Below are 5,533 nucleotides of genomic sequence, written 5' to 3'. Positions count from 1 at the left end.
TCGTGTTTTATGTTTAAATTGTTAGTATTGTGTTAGTATGTGTGTTAGTGTTGTTTAGTGTCCTGGTATTTTGTTTAATGTGTGTTCTGTTTCAGTTTTCCCATTAAGCGTTTCCCCTGTTTCAGTCTTGGGTGTTTTGCTGTGAAGATTGTGCTTGCGGTAAAACAGAGTAGTAGTAGAAATCAATTAGAGACGACGGATTTTAGCGACCACCCATGCTGAATTATTTGAGATTTTTTGTTTTAGTAGCTAGGGTTGTTATTTTTGGCTGAATTTTTTTGTGGTAACTTCTTTTAATCCATATTTTGTGGGAAAAATAGCTAGAGCCTTTAGTTTGGTCAGATTTGAAAGTTCCAAAAAACTAGCAAATTTTGTGTTTGTCAAAACTTCAAACGGCCATAACTTTTGCTCCGGTTATCAAAATCGCAATTATTATATATGCATTTGGGGTAGAAAAAACTTTCCTACGCCGTGGAAGCCGGCCATAGACCGGCTGAGGTCTCCATCGTAAAAAAAAAGCGATTCTGTCAAAAGTTTTTTATTTTTCAAGTTTTATTCACTTATTTTTCTTAACCTACCATTTTTAGATTTCATAGTTATACTTTGAATTTTTGTCTGAAATTTTTTGTGATATCTTCTCATCATTTTATAAGGTTGCTCACAAAATTTCAAGTCATTTGGATATCATTTGAGGGTAGATGTAGTTCAAACCTACACCTTTATTTACATGACAAGGCAACTAGTTGTGTGCATGCTGAATGTAGTGTATGACTAGAGGCAATCCATCTGACTTACAACCCTTTGATCCTGAGATAGATAGGACATTTCATAGATTAGTTAGGCATCATTTTATACCTTTTGATCATTCTGAGCATTCCATTACTGGTGAATCTGTGCATTCTGTTATTGGTGATTTTGAACATCCTGATCTTGAGCATTATAATTTTGAGCATTCTGATTCTGAGCATTCTGATTTTGCACATTCTGAGAACATGGCACAACCTCCACCCCGTGAGAGGACTCTAAGGGAAATGGTTGCACCTGATTTCACCTACAAAAGCTTGTGCATCCAATACCCTGATGAGGATGTCCCATATGTTCTTAAAACTGGACTGATTCATTTGCTTCCAAAGTTTCATGGCCTTGCAGGTGAAGACCCGCACAAACATTTGAAAGAATTTCACATTGTCTGCTCCACCATGAAACCCCCAGATGTCCAAGAGGATCACATATTTCTGAAGGCTTTTCCTCATTCATTAGAGGGAGTGGCCAAGGACTGGCTGTATTACCTTGCTCCAAGGTCCATCACGAGCTGGGATGACCTTAAGAGAGTATTCTTAGAGAAATTTTTCCCTGCTTCCAGGACCACAGCCATCAGGAAGGATATCTCAGGTATTAGACAACTCAGTGGAGAGAGCCTGTATGAGTACTGGGAGAGATTTAAGAAACTATGTGCCAGTTGCCCCCACCATCAGATTTCAGAACAGCTTCTTCTCAAATATTTTTATGAAGGACTCAGTAATATGGAGAGAAGTATGATAGATGCTGCCAGTGGTGGAGCCCTTGGAGACATGACTCCTGCTGAAGCCAGAAATTTAATTGAGAAGATGGCTTCCAACTCCCAGCAGTTTAGCGCCAGAAATGATGCCATAGTCATTAGAGGAGTGCATGAGGTAGCTACAAACCCATCTGCATCATCTGAAACTAAGAAGCTTGAAGGCAAACTGGATGCATTGGTTAACTTGGTAACCCAGCTGGCCTTGAATCAGAAATTTGTACCTGTTGCAAGGGTTTGTGGTTTGTGCTCCTCTGCTGACCACCATACAGACCTTTGCCCTTCCATGCAGCAACCTGGAGCAATTGAGCAGCCTAAAGCTTATGCTGCAAACATTTACAATAGACCTCCTCAACCTCAGCAGCAAAATCAACCACAGCAGAACAATTATGACCTCTCCAGCAACAGATACAACCCTGGATGGAGGAATCACCCTAACCTTAGATGGTCCAGCCCTCAGCAACAACAACAACAGCCTGCTCCTTCCTTCCAAAATGTTGCTGGCCCAAGCAGACCATACATTCCTCCACCAATCCAACAACAGCAACAAACCCAGAAACAGCCAACAGTTGAGGCCCCTCCACAACCTTCCCTCGAAGAACTTGTGAGGCAAATGACTATGCAGAACATGCAGTTTCAGCAAGAGACCAGAGCCTCCATTCAGAGCTTAACCAATCAGATGGACAATTGGCTACCCAATTGAATCAACAACAGTCCCAGAATTCTGACAAGCTGCCTTCTCAAGCTGTCCAAAATCCCAAAAATGTCAGTGCCATTTCATTGAGGTCGGGAAAGCAGTGTCAAGGACCTCAACCCATAGCACCTTCCTCATCTGCAAATGAACCTGCCAAACTTCACTCTACTCCAGAAAAAGGTGATGATAAAAATTTACCTAACAATTTCTGTGCAGGTGAATCTTCTTCCACAGGTAATTCTGATTTGCAGAAGTAGCACATTCCCCCTCTTCCATTCCCTCCAAGAGCAGTTTCCAACAAAAAAATGGAAGAGGCAGAGAAAGAGATCTTGGAAACGTTTAGAAAAGTAGAGGTAAACATACCTCTGCTGGATGCAATAAAGCAAATTCCAAGATATGCCAAATTCTTGAAGGAGCTGTGCACTAATAAGCGGAAGCTTAAAGGAAGTGATCGGATTAGCATGGGCAGAAATGTCTCCGCATTGATTGGTAAATCTGTTCCTCAAATTCCTGAAAAATGCAAAGATCCAGGTACATTCAGCATACCTTGTATTATAGGGAATAGTAAGTTTGACAATGCCATGCTAGATTTAGGAGCTTCTGTTAGTGTTATGCCTCTGTCTATTTTTAATTCTCTATCTCTAGGCCCCTTGCAGTCAACTGATGTGGTAATTCATTTAGCTAATAGAAGTGTTGCCTACCCTGTTGGTTTCATAGAAGATGTCTTAGTTAGAGTTGGTGAACTGATTTTCCTGGTTGATTTTTATATTTTGAATATGGAAGATGGATTTTCTCAAGGATCAGTTCCCATCATTCTAGGCAGACCCTTTATGAAAACTGCTAGAACTAAGATAGATGTTTGTGCAGGCACACTGTCCATGGAGTTTGGTGATATAACTGTTCATTTTAATATTCTGGATGCTATGAAATACCCATCTGAAGATCTTTCTGTATTTCGTGCTGAAATAATTGACCATGTTGTTGATGAATACATGACTGATCTTTATTCTAATTTGCATGCCTCTCACTTTTCATGCATTGAGTCTGAAATTGTACTTGATCATATGTCTGAATTTGATGCTGAGAGTGAATCTGAGAGTGATATTGATTGCATGCCTGGTGGTGGTGTTTTACCTCTTGAGATTGATTTTATAGAGTCAGATAGGACTAACCATGTTTCAGGAAGTACACATACATCTGACTTTCTTTATGAGGTAAAGGCTGAGAAACCATTTCCTTCTACCACTGTCCAGCCGACCACACCAGAGTTGAAGCCTTTGCCATCAAATTTAAAATACGCTTACTTGGATGATAGCAAGAGTTTTCCAGTGATCATATATGCCTCCCTTGCTGATGAGCAAGAGGAGAAGTTGTTGTCAGTTCTCAAGAAACATAAGAAGGCTATAGGCTGGACCTTGGCGGACATTCCTGGTATTAGCCCATCCCCATGTATGCATCGAATAAATTTAGAGGATGGAGCTAAACCAGTAAGACAACCACAGCGAAGACTCAACCCGGTGATTCTTGACGTAGTGAAGAAGGAGATAACCAAGCTTTTGCAAGCTGGAATCATTTATCCTATCTCCGACAGCCAATGGGTGAGTCCCGTCCAGGTAGTCCCGAAGAAGACCGGCCTCACAGTGATCAAAAATGAGAAGGAGGAGCTAATTCCTACTCGGGTGCAGAACAGTTGGAGAGTCTGCATTGACTATAGGAGGCTGAACCAGGTTACCAAAAAGGACCATTTTCCCTTGCCATTCATTGATCAGATGCTTGAACGCCTGACAGGTAAATCTCACTACTATTTCCTTGATGGTTTTTCTGGTTATATGCAAATTACTATTGCTCCTGAGGATCAGGAAAAGACCACATTCACCTGCCCCTTCGGCACTTTTGCCTATAGGAGGATGCCTTTCGGCCTGTGCAATGCCCCTGGTACCTTCCAGCGGTGCATGATTAGTATTTTTAGTGATTTTTTAGAAAACTGCATAGAGGTGTTTATGGATAATTTCACTGTATATGGATCCTCTTTTGATGGTTGTTTGAATAGTTTGGAAAAAGTTTTGAATAGATGCATTGAAACTAACCTTGTTCTAAATTTTGAAAAATGTCATTTTATGGTTGAGCAAGGTATAGTTTTGGGGCACATTATTTCCAATAAGGGTATTGAAGTAGATCCTGCAAAAATTTCTGTTATTTCACAATTGCCTTACCCCTCTTGTGTGCGAGAGGTGCGATCTTTTCTTGGTCATGCAGGATTCTACAGGCGCTTTATAAGAGATTTTAGCAAAGTAGCCCTTCCATTGTCCAACTTGTTGCAAAAGGAGGTGGAGTTTGACTTTAATGACAGATGCAAAGAGGCTTTTGATTGCCTCAAAAGAGCACTGACTACCACCCCCATCATCCAGGCACCCGACTGGACAGTCCCTTTTGAGCTTATGTGTGATGCATCAAATTATGCATTGGGGGTTGTCCTTGCTCAGAAAATTGATAAATTGCCCAGGGTGATATATTATGCTTCTAGGACTTTAGATGCTGCCCAAGCGAATTATACTACTACTGAGAAAGAGTTTCTAGCCATAGTTTTTGCTCTTGAAAAATTTCGATCTTATTTGCTTGGTACCCGCATTATTGTTTACACTGACCATGCAGCTCTAAAGTACTTGTTGAAAAAGGTTGATTCTAAGCCTAGGTTGATCCGATGGATGCTCTGGCTCCAAGAGTTTGACTTGGAGATCCGTGATAGGAGCGGAGCACAAAATCTAGTTGCTGATCATTTGAGTCGGATCGAACGTGTATCTGATGCAGATTCACCTATTCGGGATGATTTCCCGGATGATCATTTGTATATACTGTATAGTATTTCTGACTCTCTTTCTACTCCCTGGTTTGCTAACATTGTCAATTATTTAGTTGCTTCTGTTTTTCCTCCCTTAGCATCTAAAGCCCAGAAAGATAAAATTAAAAGTGATGCTAAGCATTTTATTTGGGATGACCCCTACTTGTGGAAATTGTGCAGTGATCAGGTCATTAGACGGTGCATTCCAGATCATGAGACTGACTCAGTCCTGCAGTTCTGTCATTCTTCCGCACCGGGAGGTCATCTGGGTGTTCAAAGGCCAGCTCGCAAAGTACTTGATTGTGGTTTTTATTGGCCCACCATCTTTAAAGATGCGTGGTAGATCTGCAGCACTTGTGAGCAGTGTCAGAGAGCAGGAAATACACTTACATGGCGACAACAAATGCCTCAGCAACCTATGCTATTCTATGAGGTGTTTGATGTC

At 41.1% G+C, this 5,533-nt stretch overlaps 1 non-coding gene across 1 annotated transcript; it reads right to left on the bottom strand.

Moving 5' to 3' along the window:
* Positions 1-1,370: 1,370 nt before the first annotated feature.
* Positions 1,371-1,477, bottom strand: LOC113000562 (small nucleolar RNA R71). Its single transcript, XR_003265895.1, has one exon. It is a non-coding gene; the product is annotated as a small nucleolar RNA R71 (small nucleolar RNA).
* Between the last annotated feature and the right edge of the window lie 4,056 nt (positions 1,478-5,533).

The sequence above is a fragment of the Glycine max genome, chromosome 19 (assembly GCF_000004515.6).
Source record: "Glycine max cultivar Williams 82 chromosome 19, Glycine_max_v4.0, whole genome shotgun sequence".
Lineage (NCBI taxonomy): Eukaryota > Viridiplantae > Streptophyta > Magnoliopsida > Fabales > Fabaceae > Glycine > Glycine max.
This window is presented reverse-complemented; position numbering and strand designations above follow the sequence as displayed.